This window comes from Oncorhynchus mykiss, chromosome 9, assembly GCF_013265735.2.
Source record: "Oncorhynchus mykiss isolate Arlee chromosome 9, USDA_OmykA_1.1, whole genome shotgun sequence".
NCBI lineage: Eukaryota > Metazoa > Chordata > Actinopteri > Salmoniformes > Salmonidae > Oncorhynchus > Oncorhynchus mykiss.
Window position 1 is genome coordinate 32,031,495 of NC_048573.1, and position 18,393 is coordinate 32,049,887.

Here is an 18,393-nt window from a genome sequence, read left to right on the forward strand (position 1 = left end):
ATGTTATTTTTTTTACCAGTTTTTCCTATGTTATTTATATCCTGACTGGTTGGCCCAGTCCTTTCAGAGACATTGCCCAAAGTTTGTAGAAAATAATTAGACACGTGAAGAAAAAGACCATAGTGAGAGGTAACCACATGGGTTGTTTGTTGTTCCTGTCTGTTGTCTGACCAGTGACGTTAGATCAGCTTACAACTTCCCATTGTGAAGCATACTGAGTTGACCAAGGGCGGACATGATGACTTAAGACCCTATGAAAAGAAGGAATTATATCACTGATATTGTCATGTTCTTACCTTAGTTCCTTTGTTTTTGTCTTTGTTTTAGTATGGTTAGGGTGTGAGTTGGGGTGGGCAGTCTATGTTGTTTTTTTTATGTTGGTTTTTGAGTTAGGCCTGGTATGGTTCTCAGAGGCAGCTGTCAATTGTTGTCCCTGATTGAGAATCATACTTAGGTAGCCTGGGTTACACTTTGGATTGGTGGGTGTTTGTTTCCGTGTGAGTGTTTGGGCCACACGGTACTGTTTCGTTTTGTTCACATCATTAATTGTTTTGTTCCAGTGTTCAGTTTGTTTATTAAAAAGACATGAACACTTACCATGCTGCACCTTGGTCCTCCTCTCTATCTCCAGACGACATCCGTCACAGATATACTTAGCATCTGTGCATATTGTTTGTATTGTTTGTAAACATTATACATGGGGTGGCAGGGTAGCCTAGTGGTTAGAGTGTTGGACTAGTAACCGGAAGGTTGCAAGTTCAGACCCCCGAGCTCACAAGGTACACATCTGTCGTTCTGCCCCTGAACAGGCAGTTAACCCACTGTTCCTAGGCCATCATTGAAAATAAGAATTTGTTCTTAACTGACTTGCCTGGTTAAATAAAGTTAAAATAAAAAAAAATTGTGAAGGGTTTTTGTTTCAATGAAGGAACATTCTTTTTTTTTTATCAGGGCTATCCTTTTAAAGTCATTGTTTGTTTGCCGAAATCATTTATATTCCAATGTATACAGTATATACATAATATATTTAGATGTTTAATTTTCTAGGCCAAAGGGAGACGCCAGGGACTCAAACACCCGCTTAAGTACAACACCCGGCTAAGGCGGTAAACATGCTAACTTTAGCTGACCACATGATAGCTGTTAGTGTGTTTCTCCCAATGTCCCCTTGCAGTAGAAGAGAGCTTTTAAGCAGATCTTGTAATGTTCTTTAGCTGCTTTATCTCGCCAATCCCTTTTTGATTTTCTTCCTCAAATTTCTTCCTCTGTTTGTCTTGGTATAATCACACACCATCCCTCTCACCATTAGACGTTGTTTTGGCGGGGTAAGTTTAAATGGAGCGTCCACCCTCCAACCTATCTTTGTTTCTGTGGCATTACAGGGTCATGTGCTTTTTGTCAGGTCTTTAACCAGTTGGATTTAGGGGGCGCTATTTTAATTTTTGGATGAAAAACGTTCCCGTTTTAAACAATATATTTTGTCACGAAAATATGCTCGCTATGCATATAATTGACAGCTTTGGAAAGAAGACACTCTGACGTTTCCAAAACTGCAAAGATATTGTCTGTGAGTGCCACAGAACTGATGTTACAAAACCCAGATAAAAATCCAACCAGGAAGTGCCGCATTTTTTAAAACCGCCTCATGCCAATGACTCCTTATATGGTTGTGAATGAGCTACGAATGAGCTTACGTTTTCCACGTTTTCCCCAAGATGTCTACAGCATTGTGACATCTTGTTAGGCATTTCCCTTGAAGAATGGCTGTAAGGGACCATATATGGCATGTGGTCACATGGTGTCTCCCGCAGAAAACCTTGCGTAAAATACTGAGGTAGCCATTTTTCCAATCGCTTCTGAGAAACCAACTGCCTCGACGGATATATTATCGGATATATTTGTTAAAAACACCTTGAGGATGGATCCTAAACAACGTTTGCCGTGTTTCTGTCGATATTATGTAGCTAATTTTGAAAAAAGTTTGGCGTTATAGTTGTAGCATTTTTCGGTCGATTTCTCAGCCAAGCCTGGTGAAGAAACGGGAGCTTTTTCGCCTACAAAAATAATATTTTTGGAAAAAAGGAACATTTGCTATCTAACTGGGAGTCTCCTGAGTGAAAGCATCCGAAGTTCTTCAAAGGTAAATTATTTAATTTGGTTGCTTTTCTTATTTTTGTGAAAATGTTGCCTGCTGCCAGCAGAGCCTAGCATAGCATTATGCCATGATAAACTTACACAAATGCTTGTCTAGCGTTGGCTGTAACGCATATTTTGAAAATCTGAGATGACAGTGTTGTTAACAAAAGGCTAAGCTTGTGTTTGAAAATATTTATTTCATTTCATTTGCGATTTTCATGAATAGGAAAAGTTTATAGGGGTATTTATGTCCGTTGCGTTATGCTAATGCATTTGAGGCTATGATTACGCTCCCGGATACAGGTTTGCTCGTCGCAAAAGGTTAAGGTGTAAAGTGATTGCTTCTGCCAGTGGCCTTCCTCTTAGGGCTTGATTCAATGCGTATCGCTGAAGATCTGCGCTATAGCACGATTGTAATTTAACCTGTTAAGTCTATAGGGGCGCTATTTCATTATTGGATAAAAAAACGTGCCCGTTTTAAGCGCAATATTATGTCACGAAAAGATGCTCGACTATGCATAGAATTGACAGCTTTGGAAAGAACACAGTCTAACGTTTCCAAAACTAGATATTATCTGTGAGTGCCACAGAACTCATTCTACAGGCAAAACCAAGATAAAACGTCAAACAGGAAATGAGCAGAATCTCTGAAGCTCTGTTTTCAAATGTCTCCTTATATGGCTGTGAATGCAGCAGGAACGACCATGCTGTCGTTTCTTCAAGATGTCTGCAGCATTGTGACGTATTTGTAGGCATATCATTGGAAGATTGGCCATAAGAGACCACATTTTCCAGGGGTCCGCCCGGTGTCCTTTGCCTAAATTGGTGCGTAATCTCCAGTTGCGGTCATTTTCTCCTGGGATTCAGAACGGAAAGCACACTTCCACGAAGGATATATCATCGAAGAGATATGTGAAAAACACCTTGAGGATTGGTTCTAAACAACGTTTGCCATGTTTCAGTTGATATTATGGAGTTAATTTGGAAAAAAGTTCGGCGTAATTGATGACTGGATATTCTGGTTTTTTTGGTAGCCAAACGTGACGCACCAAACGGAGCGATTTCTCCTAAACAAATAATCTTTCAGGAAAAACTGAACATTTGCTATCTAACAGAGTCTCCTCATTGAAAACATCTGAAGTTCTTCAAAGGTAAATTTATTTTATTTGAATGCTTTTCTGGTTTTTGTGAAAGTGTTGCCTGCTAAATGCTAACGATAATGCTAACGCTAAATGCTACGCTAGCTAGCTACTGTTAAACAAATGATTGTGTTCCTATGGTTGAGAAGCATATTTTCAAAATCTGAGATGACAGTGTTGTCAACAAAAGGCTAAGCTTGAGAGCTAGCATATTTATTTCATTTCATTTGCGATTTTCATGAATAGTTAACGTTGCGTTATGCTAATGAGCTTGCCGGGATAAATACACTCCTGGATACAGGTTTTTTTGGTAGCCAAACGTGACGCACCAAACGGAGCGATTACTCCTAAACAAATAATCTTTCAGGAAAAATGTAACATTTGCTATCTAACAGAGTCTCCTCATTGAAAACATCTGAAGTTCTTCAAAGGTAAATGATTTTATTTGAATGCTTTTCTGGTTTTTGTGAAAATGTTGCCTGCTAAATGCTAACGTTAATGCTAACGCTAAATGCTACGCTAGCTAGCTACTGTTACACAAATTATTGTTTTCCTATGGTTGAGAAGCATATTTTGAAAATCTGAGATGACAGTGTTGTTGACAAAAGGCTAAGCTTGAGAGCTAGCATATTTATTTCATTTCATTTGCGATTTTCATGAATAGTCAACGTTGCGTAATGGTAATGAGCTTGAGTCTGTATTCACGATCCCGGATCCGGGATGGGTAGATCAGAGAGGTTTTAAAGGCAACTGCATTCCTGGTAAACGTTGCATATGTCGGCTCAATTGGAAATTACCATTTTATTTCAATCGCGCTACAATGCAGACATTCAGTGCTACGGATTGAATCGAGTCCTTAATATCACCTTCATATTGTCACGAACCGGCTCAAAGCCCGTAACAAAAGGGATACAACGTGGAGATAAGGAGCAACAAAATATATATTTATTAAATAAAGTTAACTAAGTACAATATACAATGGTGTGTGTGTAATCAGTAGTGTAAGAGTGTTTTGCATGCATTAATGTGATAATGCAGGGTGTTGAAAGGTGCTAAAGCAAACAACCAAAAGGCCACCAAGATAACCAACTAAATCTGTAAAGGTGTCTGCATTGAGAGAGTTTTTTCTATGAATGTGGAAGCGGTCTATTTATCCTGGTACACACCCGGGCCCAGGTGATTCCCATGTAGCTGACGACCCTTTCCTAACAAGGAAACAAGAGCAAAGATAGAGAATACGGCAGACAGAGTGGGAGGGTCGTCCGGGGACCAACAAGGACCGGAACAACGTACCCTGCCCCACCCAACCTCCTCCCCTCCAGACCTCAGCAACCTTTGCGCACAGGAAGCAACGTTTAAGAGGATAGAAGAACACAAGACCAGGAGGGAACAGACAGGACAGAGAGAACATGACAATACCAAACAATGGTCAGTCACGTAAACATTTAGGAACAGGGCACACGAGAGAGCGCATCAGCAATCACGTTTTCAGTCCCCCAGATGTGTCGCACATCGAGATGGAATGATTGTAAAAATAAACACCATCTCATTATCCTCTGGTTAGGATACATCATGGACCTCAAAAAAGTGAGAGGGTTATGATTGGTGTAGACCACAATAGGTACTACCCCCGACCCGACATACACGTCAAAGTGTTGTAGTGCCTAAATGAGTGCTACCTCAGGAGAGACTGCCCCAGTAGGAACTTCAAGAATACCACTCTCCATCAGATTGGCCTTAAATATTGACCTAATAGAATTCTTCAGACATTTATCACTAATTTCAACCTTGTAGTGTTCAGCAACTTTCAACAGCTGTTCTTTAGTACATAATTCTAACAGTTCCGCTGATGGAAAGCGAATGAACTTGTAAGACGCCATAGTCACAAAAAAATATATACAGTATATACATATATATACAGTGGGGAGAACAAGTATTTGATAACCTGCAAAATTGGCAGTGTTTCCTACTTACAAAGCATGTAGAGGTCGGTAATTTTTACCATAGGTACACTTCAACTCTGAGAGACGGAATCTACAACAAAAATCCATAAAATCACATTGTATGATTTTTAAGTAATTCATTTGCATTTTATTGCATGACAAAAGTATTTGATCACCTACCAACCAGTAAGAATTCCGGCTCTCACAGACCTGTTAGTTTTTCTTTAAGATGCCCTCCTGTTCTCCACTCATTACCTGTATTAACTGCACCTGTTTGAACTCGTTACCTGTATAAAAGACACCTGTCCACACACTCAATCAAACAGACTCCAACCTCTCCACAATGGCCAAGACAAGAGAGCTGTGTAAGGACATCAGTGTTCAAATTGTAGACCTGCACAAGGCTGGGATGGGCTACAGGACAATAGGCAAGCAGCTTGGTGAGAAGGCAACAACTGTTGGCGCAATTATTAGAAAATGGAAGAAGTTCAAGATGATAGTCAATCACCCTCGGTCTGCAAGATCTCACCTTGTGGGCCATCAATGATCATGAGGAAGGTGAGGGATCAGCCCAAAACTACACGGCAGGACCTGGTCAATGACCTGAAGAGAGCAGGGACAACAGTCTCAAAGAAAACCATTAGTAACACACTATGCCGTCATGGATTAAAATCCTGCAGCGCACGCAAGGTCCCCCTGCTCAAGCCAGCGCATGTCCAGGCCAGTCTGAAGTTTGCCAATGACCATCTGGATGATCCAGAGGAGGAATGGAGGAAGGTCATGTGGTCTGATGAGACAAATATAGAGCTTTTTGGTCTAAACTCCACTTGCCGTGTTTGGTTGAAGAAGGAGTACAACCCCAAGAACACCATTCCAACTGTGAAGCATGGAGGTGGAAACATCATTCTTTGGGGATGCTTTTCTGCAAAGGGGACGGGACGACTGCACCGTATTGAGGGGAGGATGGATGGTGCCATGTATCGCGAGATCTTGGCCAACAACCTCCTTCCCTCAGTAAGAGCATTGAAGATGGGTCGTGGCTGGGTCTTCCAACATGACAATGACACGGCAACTAAGGAGTGGCTCCGTAAGAAGCATCTCAAGGTCCTTGAGTGGCCTAGCCAGTCTCCAGACCTGAACCTAATAGAACATCTTTGGAGGGAGCTGAAAGTTCGTATTGCCTGAAGGATCTGGAGAAGGTTTGTATGGAGGAGTAGGCCAAAATCCCTGCTGCAGTGTGTGCAGAACTGGACAAGAACCAGAGGAAACGTATGATCTCTGTAATTGCAAACAAAGGTTTCTGTACCAAATATTAAGTTCTGCTTTTCTGATGTATCAAATACTTATATCATGCAATAAAATGCAAATTAATTACTTAAAAATCATATGTGATTTTCTGGATTTTTGTTTTAGATTCCGTCACAGTTGAAGTGTACCTATGATAAACATGACAGACCTCTACATGCTTTGTAAGTAGGAAAACCTGCAAAATCGGCAGTGTATCAAATACTTGTTCTGCCCACTGTATAAATATGTTTTTTATATTTCTCGCTCTTCCCCTCTGCTAAGCACACCAGACCACAACCAGAGAAATGACAATCACACTGTGCACCACAGAAGAGAGATGAGAAATGGAGCTTCCCCAAAACCTACAATAACTCAACCCTAGTCTTTGTATGGATTTGCGGTGGGTATTTACGCACTGTAGCCCGCTGGCAAGGAAATAAACCCCCCCAGCACGCTGGCAGATTCCACCAAGCCACGGATGTGCCCCGAGACAGTGCTCAGTCCACAGACACCACACAAAAATAAGAAACATTAACCATGCCCAACATATTCCAAAATGAAACACATCGCTAAACCTATCAGGGGAAAAAGGCTATAGCTCCGGGTAACAAGTTTCACTACCCTACCCAAATCTCCCGCTACACAGACGATTGTACTCACCTCAGACCGATGTCCCAACAGTGAGTAGAGCAAGAGTTTCCAGGCAGGGCAGAGGCCTGGAAACTCCCCAACGCAGCACACAAACCAAACAACAAAGGCAACAATACCGGGCCTATCAAACTCAAACAAACAAAATATGCAAACAAAGCACGTACATTAACTCCACGTTCTCCCAAACCAAATGTTCAATATCCCGGATGAGCCCCCATTTGTTACGAACCGGCTCAAAGCCCGTAACAAAAGGGAGACAACGTGGAGATAAGGAGTAACAAAATATATATTTATTAAATAAAGTTAACTAAGTACAATCTACAATGGTGTGTGTGTAATCAGCAATCAGTAGTGTAAGTGAGTGTTTTGCATGCATGAATGTGGTAACGCAGGGTGTTGAAAGGTGCTAAAGCAAACAACCAAAAGGCCACCAACATACACAACAAAATCTGTAAAGGTGTCTGTATGGAGAGAGTATTTTCAATGAATGTGGAAGAGGTCTATTTATCCTGGGACACACCCGGGCCCAGGTATTTCCCATGTAGCTAACGACCCTCCCAACTCCTAACAAGGAAACAAGAGCAAAGATAGAGAATACGGCAGACAGAGTGGGAGGGTCGTCACACTATCAACTCCTTTTTCAAGGTGCTCAAAGTGACTGCTCAGACAGACAGGTTATCATCTCATCTGGTGATTGAAGTGTAAAGTTGCTTGTTTTATTAGACGGAAAACTGAAATGTGACTTAACTACTAAATCCCCCCAGAGAGAGATCACATGGTGTGGAGGCTGTTATTAAACATATCACACAACAGAACCAAATAGTTAATCTTACTACTGAATGACAGACAATGTGGGCTTCATAATTGACTGCAATGTCACACACAGTGGGATAAACTAGCTACTAACCCTTCAACCATCTTGGGATCTTACTTTAGGTGTGTGTATGTTTGTGTGTGTGTATGAACAGTAGACAAAGGGGTACAGTTTCAACTCTGATACCTGGGGTTGAAGGTCAGATAGAAATCTATTTGCTGAAGAGTGAATGGATCTTTGTCTGTCCAAGCTGTACAGCAGATTGTCTACTTCCCATTATAAACAGAACAGTATCCTTGAGATGAAGCACACATTGTGAAGAAAGACACATTTCAGTTGATAAATAAAGGGTTCTTCTTTCAAATGTGTGTACATTGTACGGTCTCTGTAAAATTCACATAAATAAAATGGCCATGAAAATAACTGTTGGCACTGGTGGTATATGGCTGATTTCCATGTATGGTGTTTTAATTAGGTCTTAGTTCCTTATGTACATTGGGTTAGAGGGGTGTACATTTAAAATGCTTGTTTTTCTCAAGGCTGTTGGGTTTGGAGTGATGTCATCAATAGTTATGGTGTGGTTACTTAAAGGGATAGCTCACATAACTTAAATACCCTGGTAGTCCACACCAGTAAGGTAGGTCATGGGACAACCTATACGTAAAATGTATGCATGCATGACTGTTTTGGAGAGTCTGCAAACGGCATATGTGCCTTCGGGAAGTATTCAGACCCCTTGACTTTTTCCACATTTTGTTACATTACAGCCTATTTATAAAATTGATTAAATAAAAATAAATCCTCAGCAATCTACACACAATATCCCATAATGACAAAGTGAAAATACGTTTTTAGAAATGTTTGCACATGAATTAAAAATATAAAACAGAAATACCTTATTTACATAAGTATTCAGACCCTTTGCTATGAGATTCGAAATGGAGCTCAGGAGCATTCTGTTTCCATGGATCATCCTTGAGATGTTTCTACAACTTCATTGGAGGTCACCTGTGGTAAATTCAAATGATTGGACATGATTTGGAAAGGCACACACCTGTCTATATAAGGTCCCACAGTTGACAGTGCATTTCAGAGCAAAGACTAAGCCATGAGGTCAAAGGAATTGTCCGTAGAGCTGCGAGACAGCATTGTGCACAGATCACGGGAAGGGTACCAAAATATGTCTGCAGCATTGAATGGCCCCAAGAACACAGTGGCCTCCATCATGATTAAATGGAAGAAGTTTGGAAACACCAAGGCTCTTCTTCGAGCTGGCCTCCGGACCAAACTGAGCAATCGGGGGAGAAGGGCGGTGACCAAGAACCCAATGGTCACTCTGACAGAGCTCTAGAGTTCCTCTAAGGAGATGAGAACCCTCCAGAAGGACAACCATCTCTGCAGCACTCCACCAATCAGGTATTTAAGGTAGAGTGGCCAGATGGAAGCCACTCTCAGTAAAAGGCATATGAGAGCCCGCTTGGAGTTTGCCAAAAGGCACCTAAAGACCCTCAGACCATGAGAAACACGGTTGACCTTCCAACAGGACAACGACCGTAAGCACACAGCGAAGACAACGCAGGAGTGGCTTCGGAACAAATCTCTAAATATCCTTGAGTGGCCCAGCCAGAGCCCGGACTTGACCTAACCTAACATATCTAGAGAGACCTGAAAATAGCTGTGCAGCAACGCTCCCTGTCCAACCTGAGAGAGCTTGCAGAGCTCTGCAGAGAAGAATGAGAGAAACTCCTCACAACATTTTGAAAAAGTCAAGGCATCTGAATACTTTCAGAAGGCATTGTATATTATTAATAATATATTATTTAGAGGAGAGCTGATCTGAAATCAGTTTTTAACAACAGAAAGTAACCACTATAACCATTGAATCTCTGCCTAAGGATGAGTTACACTTCCCTAGTCATGTGACTTATATGACATCCCTGGTTAACTTCCCTCTGGGATATTGTGTGAACAGCACACGAGGAACCAGGAAAAGCATTTATTTTGTATTTACAGATTAATGTTTCACACCAGAGTTAAATACACACCACTTAGAGGAGGCTATCAGTTAAGGAAGTGAACTATTAATACTGCCTGAGAAATAAACCCAGTATAAATTAGTTATTTTAACTTATGAGTCATTAACTTTCAGTCCTATGAACCATGTATGCACTGAGGCTTTATGATTTGAGATGATGATGATGCTATCTTTATTGCACTCCACACTGCCCTTTCTCACGTGGATGAAGGGAACATCAATGCTGTTCATTGAGTACAGCTCAGCATTCAACACCATAGCGCCCTTCTAGCTCATCACTAAGCTAAGGACCCGGAGACTGAACACCTCCCTCTGCAACTGGATTCTAGACTTCCTGACCGGATGCTTCCAGGTGGTGAGCGTAGGCAACAACACATCCGCCACGCTGACCCTCAACACAGGGGCTCCTCGGTTGAGTGCGACTAGATGGCCACGCACAAGGTACTTAATGGTAACCCAGAAATGATTTCATATTAAGATAAAACGCACGCAGCACTGAGCAGCACTGGAGAGAGAAAGACATACATTATTCCTAATATTATATCAGTGTTGTTCATTTAAAAGGTCCAATGCAGCCATTTTTATGTCAATATTAAATCATTTCTGGGGAAAAATTAAGTAAATTAATGGGATTCTTTTCAATTAAAATGGTCAAAAACAAACAAAAAATTGCTTCTCAGCAAAGATCAATTTCTCCAAGAAGAATTTTGCTTGGACTGTCTTGGAGAGATATGAGTGGGGAGGGGAAAACTGAAAACGTATCGGCCGAGAGCTCTAGATCAAACAGATTTTACACTGAAAGGACATCATAATTTTTCACATTTTCACAGTATTATTCCAACCTCAGTGTGGAAATATAAAACACAGGAAATCACGTTTGACTGCACTGGGCCTGTACTGCACGTTTGACTGCACTGACTGCACTCTATCTCATTTCTACTTCCATTGCAATTATGTATCAATTATGTATCATCATATCATGTGAACTTAGTTCATTGAACAGAAAGAAAAAGAGAGAGAAGAAAGAATAGGGAGATGGATAGATATTAACCAAGCATGGCTGTAACCAGTTTGTCCAAGGTAAGAGCAAGGGCAAATGACACTACAGTCAACATTTGCTCAAGGTCCTCTCATTGCTATCCCATGTCCTGTACTCTGTCACCACTCAGGGCTTGTTTTCAACCTGATGCTCTCTACCCTTAAGCCTTACTACCGTTTACCCCGTGCGTGTGTGCGTGCGGTAGGGTAGGTTAGTATTAGCTAACATGTCTAATGTATACAGCCATGGGTGCGGTGACATACAGTAACCTGGTGTTGTAAGCATAGTTACTATAATGAACGCTCCAATGCTATTGTTGTGAGGTATTTTTCCACTAGATGCAAACGTCCCAGTCATTGTCAACACCTTGAACTACAATCGAAATACATTCAGAAACCAGTACACAACATTATCTTCTGTCATTAACACAGTAAATATAAGTTGGTGTCGACAGTGCCCGATTTTAGCATGTAAACCTTTGTGGGGCAAACTCCCCAAAAGTTGTTTAGATGCATGCCAGCAAAGCCACAACACAAAACTAAACAATACATTAACTGCATTATAACGGTAACAAACGGTGCCCACAAACTGTTACAGCCTACATAATGCTATCACAACAGAAGAGCTTTCTTCTCAGCACTATGCTTGCTTAAGGGGATACACCCCTTTTTTGGGGGGGGCCAAAAATGACATACCCAAATCTAACTGCCTGTAGCTCAGGCCCTGAAGCAAAGATATGCAAATTCCTGGTACCATTTGAAAGGAAACACTTTGAACTTTGTGGAAATGTGAAAGGAATGTAGGAGAATATAACAGAATAGATCTGGAAAAAGATAATACAAAGAAAAAAAAAACGTTATTTTGTATTTGTTTTGTACCATTGTCTTTAAAATGCAAGAAAAATGCCATAATGTATTACTCCAGCACATGTGAAATGTATGATTTTGTCCACTAGATGGCAGTAGTGTGTGTGCAAAGTTTTAGACTGATCCAATGAACCATTGCATTTCTGTTCAAAATGTTGTACCAAGACTGCCCAAATGTGCCTAATATGTTTATTAATAACTTTTCATGTTCAAAATTATGCACTCTCCTCAAACAATAGCAAGGTATTATGTCACTATAATAGCTACTGTAAATTGGACAGTCAGTTAGATTAACATGAATTTAAGCTTTCTGCCAATATCAGATATGTCTATGTCCTGGGAAATGTTCTTGTTACTTACATACTCATGCTAATCGCATTAGCCTACATTAGCTTAACCATCCCATGGAAGGGACACCGATCACAAATGTGATTTCTACTGACAATTGAGATGTACAAACTATGGCATAAGGGAACGATGAGTGGATAACAGGCAGTCTGTAATTTAGATTAAGACAATGATCGAGCTAGGATGAACGTAGTCAATATAACTATTTGTTCAGCACTTTTGAAGTGTACAGTGGCAGAGTTCAGAACATGGGCTGTTCTTACAGTATTATCCCTGTACAACAAGTCAGAACTGTAGGATAAATAAAGGGGGCATATAATCAGACAATGAAAGCTCTTACAACATTTGATGATTACATTTCTCTAAAACAGACTAAAGGCTACATGGCCACCACCAAGTCAGAACAGTAGGCAAAGTAATGCGGGAGAAAGAGACCAAATTATTAGGGTGAGGCACATGGGCTACTAACAGCTTACTACACAACATACACTTGGTATGACTTTCTTAGCTACAGTATACATATCTCCCTGGAATATTACATAATTTACGTAGCAGCATACAAGACATTTTTGGACTCACCTTGTTGTGCTGTGGTCCTTCTTGTGGGCAAGTCTGGCATTCTCTGGATTTATGGTGCTTTCAAGACAACTGGGAACTATGGGGAAAAAACAAGGTTGAATCATAACATCAGTGATTCTCAGCTTGGAGCTCTAGAAAGAGGCCAGAGTTCTCGATTTGGAATTCCGAGTTGGATGACTGTTGAAAACATATTTTCCCAGTCGGAGCTCGTTTTTTCAGAGTTCCCAGTTGTGTCTTAAATTCACTGAAGTCTGAGATTTCCTAGTTCCGAGTTTCCAGTTCTTTTGAACACGGCAGAAGTCATGCTGGACTGACATCATGGCCAATGTTTTCTAACTTTTCTGGCCCATGGTGTTGCATGTGAATTTTCATAATTTTAAGCTTGGGAAAGAGGCCCTTAAACTCTGACTTGGACCACACACCAACTCCACTCTATTGCAGGCTAGTGATTGCTATACAACGCTTGCAGTTTGCATCTGATTCCTTCCAAACCAACTCATTGTTGAATTTGCGATTTCCAACTTGTTGTGTAATGTTTATGTCCAATGGCCGATGAGCAACGATATGTTTAATCTATAATTTCTCTTCATATGACAAGAATAGAAAAGGATTTGCCAGTAGATTGTCGACTTGATTCATGATGACTACTTGTCTAGCTTGCTAGCTAAGATCCTAAATGTATCCTAAAAGACAGAACACTGAGCCAATCACAGTGCAACTAGAGAACATTACCAACCCCATACACTCCGTATTTTCCGCTGGCTGCCCCACCACCACAGAGTTGGCTGAAACATCTGCATTTTGGAGTTGCCATACTCAAGAAAGAAAAACAGAGACCGTGTTTGTATGCGGCTTTATTAACTCAATGATAATTTGGATTACATTGTAAACTGATATGTGACATGTATTAATGCCAGAATAACATGCAAACAGGCAACAACAAAAACAAAAAATGACGTGTCGCCACTGGGTGTCAGCCATATTTGGTATGATCATATTATACTTTGAATGATTTAACTAAATCTGATTCTCATCTCTTCTCAAAAGGCTAAGTAAAATGACAGGTGCAACATACACACATATCTCAATGGAAACAGTGTAGGCTGTATGTGTGTGCGCGTGTGTGTGTGCGCGTGTTCACAGGTTGTGAATTTGATTACGTCTGGTAAGGTCAAGAGCAGTTGATAATTCCAGGTATTACATGTTGGAACAAAACATCTCCTCCCTTCCCCTCTCATCACTCTGACAGTAATATGAAATTAAGACAAGAGCCTTGGCAGTGAGCTTGGATAGAATATATATTCAAAAATCACTACTTTATGAGAAAAGTGAGGAGGGGGGGGGGGGGGGGCTGGCAGGATATGGTGAGGGAAATCAGAGGTTATTGAATACTGAAAATAGAGAGGGAGAGAGGGGATGGAGGGAGAAAGGTAAGGAAAGAGGGAGAGAAAATACATGTTATTGAAGAGAAGAATTGAAAGATACAAGTTGTTGGTATAATCAATTTAATGTATTGTACAAACATATCTTTAAAAAAAACATAATATAGTACTTTATTTATAAACATTGCTTTGCATTGCTTTGCTTTGCTCATTAAATTCTATAGTATTTTTTATTGGTGTGAACAAATTGTGAGAAAAAAGCTAACTTTCCACATTTTAGTTAATTAAAAGGCAGACAATTCTGATAAGAATTTGTTTGATACTTTACAGTCTCCAAAGCAAACATTGACAAAATGGACTGAAAGTAAGAGCTAAGGCAAAAAGCCCTTTCCATGCAATAAAAATTAAACATTAAATTATATTAAAAGGTCATACAAATACATTCTTATAAACATTGATATTAAAGCTATTACAGTAAATGAGAGGCGTTCCTGTTTTAACAAAAAGGTCAGACATACTTTTCAATAGTCTTCCACTCCCAGTCGCCTTTCCTTCATCTGCAAGGAGAGGAGACATTAATAGAGAGTGATTTTAGACTTTTGAGACATTTTTCAATGTCTGAGGCTAGATTTGGATTTACATTTCTTCTGGAGCTGCATTATGTGTTGTTCAGTTTTGGTCAATGTAGGCCTACTCGTTGAAGATTGTAAGTCTATAATTTAGTTTTGGCAGAGTAAAATGGAATCTTTTAAAAAAGTAACACCAAACAAGAAAATAGTTTTGGCTTTGGTATGGGTAAGCATTTGAAACAGTGTCTGTTTCAACATACTTTTAATTTGTTTATTATTCATGATAATTCCGAGACAAACGATGAATTGTTACTGTATAAATTACATTTTAACGCCTAATACATTACTTTCCTCACTGAGAATGTTTTTGAATAATTTTGGTTCAGCCAGAAACAAATCAAGCACTCACACACACACACTTTAAAGGCCACTGTTTTTTCAGAGGTAATGTTATGTAATCAAAGTCTTGGACTAAAACCATTATTCAACATTTAAAAAAAAACATTTGGTGATATGCCAATCAATAGCCCTAAAAAACTGTTGTAAATACAAAATGTCTCTCTCACACTCCCACACACACACAAAAGTGTACATTCTGTCATACAGTTAGATAGCGGAATGAACTTTGTATATGTACCATTATGGCATCTGTGACATGGGCAGTCCCATCTCCACTTCAAAGTAGTCAATTTTCTTATTTTGTGTTTGAAAAAAAACATACAGCTAATACTGGTTATTTACCACCCTCTGCGGTGCTGGAGACCTAAACGTAATCTTGTGGCATTCATCGATTGTGGCCACTACATGGTGGATATATCACTGAAAGCAATTTCCCACCATAGGCAACCAAATTAAAAAAAAAAAAACAATGCTCTGATCATTGGCTGATCACTCCCAACCAATAAGAATCCTCACCCAGTTGACCACTTTAAAATGGTGGAAGACCTCAATGGTAATTCCCGCACTAAAATGGGTTACATCCATCTACAGTCCTGTATAGTGCATGGATCCAGATATAAATACATGTTAAATTATAAGACTTCTACAGAAGTGGAAAAGGGATTTGTTCACAGTATCTTTGCACAGTGATGAACAAAATAATAGAAACCATATGCATTATTTTGAAAGAGATGAGTCAATGGCGAATTAAAATAGGTTGTTTCATCAGGGTGGAATCAGACACGGTTCCATATGTCATCACAACCAAAAGGTCACACTGTAGACACAGAGTCCAGGGGAAAGCAACAGGCATAGTTCAGAGGAACTGAGATAGACAAATGTTCAGAACGTGTTTGAATGAGTCGGGGGGGGGGGGGGGTATCTTGTTTAAGGAACAGGTTTAGCACCGTAATTAAAAAAATAACACTGACACCCCCTTACTAGCTCTGACTGTTCTGATAGCTACAGTACTTTGAGGGAAAATGTACTTACTATGACTGAGATATGTGGTTGTCCCACCTAACTATCTTAAGATGAATGAATTAACTGTAAGTTGTTCTGAATAAGAGCATCTCCTAAATGACTAAAATGTTAAATGTTTAATGAGAGAAGCACTGAGTCAAGTGCAGTAGCTCAGAAGTGGACATGAAGGCTTGATAGAGATTGTACCTTTAGCATCTGATATGTATTTGGTTATTGGCTCCTGGCTCTCTCTCAAACACGTAGTCTCAACTTCTTAGTCACATAATCAGTTAAATAAAGTCCACAAAGTGTCACATGATCTCAGTATATACACACTTGTTCTGAAAGGCCTCAGGGTCTGCAACACCACTAAGCAAGGGGCACCACCAAGCAAGCGGCACCATGAAGATCAAGGAGCTCTCCAAACAGGTCAGGGACAAAGTTGTAGAGAAGTACAAATCAGGGTTGGGTTATAAAAAAATATCAGAAACTTTGAACATCCCACGGAGCACCATTAAATCCATTATTAAAAAACTGGAAATAATATGGCACCACAACAACCCTGCCAAGAGAGGACCGTCCACCAAAACACTAGGACCAGGCAAGGAGGGCATTAATCAGAGGCAACAAAGACACCAAAGATAACCATAAACGAGCTGCAAAGCTCCATGGCGGAGATTGGAGTATCTGTCTATAGGACCACCTCTTAAGGATAGGCCCCTTTTATAAAAATATTGCCTAAAATTACATACCCAAATCTAACTGCGTGTAGCTCAGGCCCTGAAGCAAGGATATGCATGTTCTTGGTACCATTTGAAAGGAAACACTTTGAACTTTGTGGAAATGTGAAATGAATGTACGGGAATATAACAGAATAGATCTGGTAAAAGATAATACAATGAAGAAAAAAACCCGTTCTTTTTGTGTGTTTTTTTGTACCATCATCTTTGAAAGGCAAGAGAAAGGCCATAATGTATTATTCCAGCCCAGGTGCAATTTTACATTTTGGCCACTAGATGGCATCAGTGTATGTGCAAAGTTTTAGAGTGAGCCAATAAATCATTGCATTTTTCTAAATTTTGTATCGACTGCCCAATGTGCCTAATATGTTTATTAATAACTTTTCATGTTCAAAATTGTGCACTCTCCTCAAACAATAGCATGGTATTATTTCACTGTAATAGCTACTGTAAATTGGACAGTGCAATTAGATTAACAAGAATTTAAGCTTTCTGACAATATCAAATATGTCTATGTCCTGAGAAATGTTCTTGTTACTTACAACCTCATGCTAATCGCATTAGCCTATGTTAGCTCAACCGTCCCGTGGAATGGACACCGATCCCGAATAAGTTTTTAAAGGTCCAATCCAGCTGTTTTTATCTCAATATCAAATAATTTCTGGGTAACAATGAAGTACCTTACTGTGATTGTTTACAATTAAAATGGTTAAAAAAAATAGCTTCTTCACAAAGAGTAATTTCTCAAGCAATCATTTTTCTAAAATTGTCTGGGAGTGGTCTGAGTGGGGAGTGAAAACTAGCTTATTGGCAGAAAAGTTTGGAACTCTTTCTTATTGGTCTTTGGACTACTACATTTACTGCCTGGTGCTGTCGCCAGGCAGGTCAAAACTCCATCCCACCAAAACAGACTGACATTTCAGGCAGTCTTTTCAAACAGCTCTTACACTAAAAGGGCTTATCATTTTAAAAATGTCACAGTATTATTCCAACCTCATACCTGTGTAAATGTATATAAAAACAGGTAAATAATATTTTTGACTGCACTGGGCCTTTAACATCAACATAACAAACGGTCCTCACATGTCATTCAACCATACCCTAACATTGTTACTACAGCCAGAGTAGATCAATAGTGACATTAGTGTGATGCTATTTAACATGTATTCCTGCCTGGCCCAGGGGCTATGTTATTATTCTCACTGAGGATCCCATGATATAACTTCACACTCCCTGGCACTGGATAGATTAAATTAAGTCACGTAATGAATATTCCCTCCCAGGTCAGCGCGACCCCAGACGTATGCTTCCATTCATCTGGATGAGCAAATTAAAAACAGAGGCAGCTCTGCATTCAAATGAGCTACTCTACAGGAAGGGAGAAGTGGAGGATGGGATGATACACACTCATTCACTTGAACTGGGCAGTCTATCTCAGTGAGAGAAAAAAATCACGCACATCCA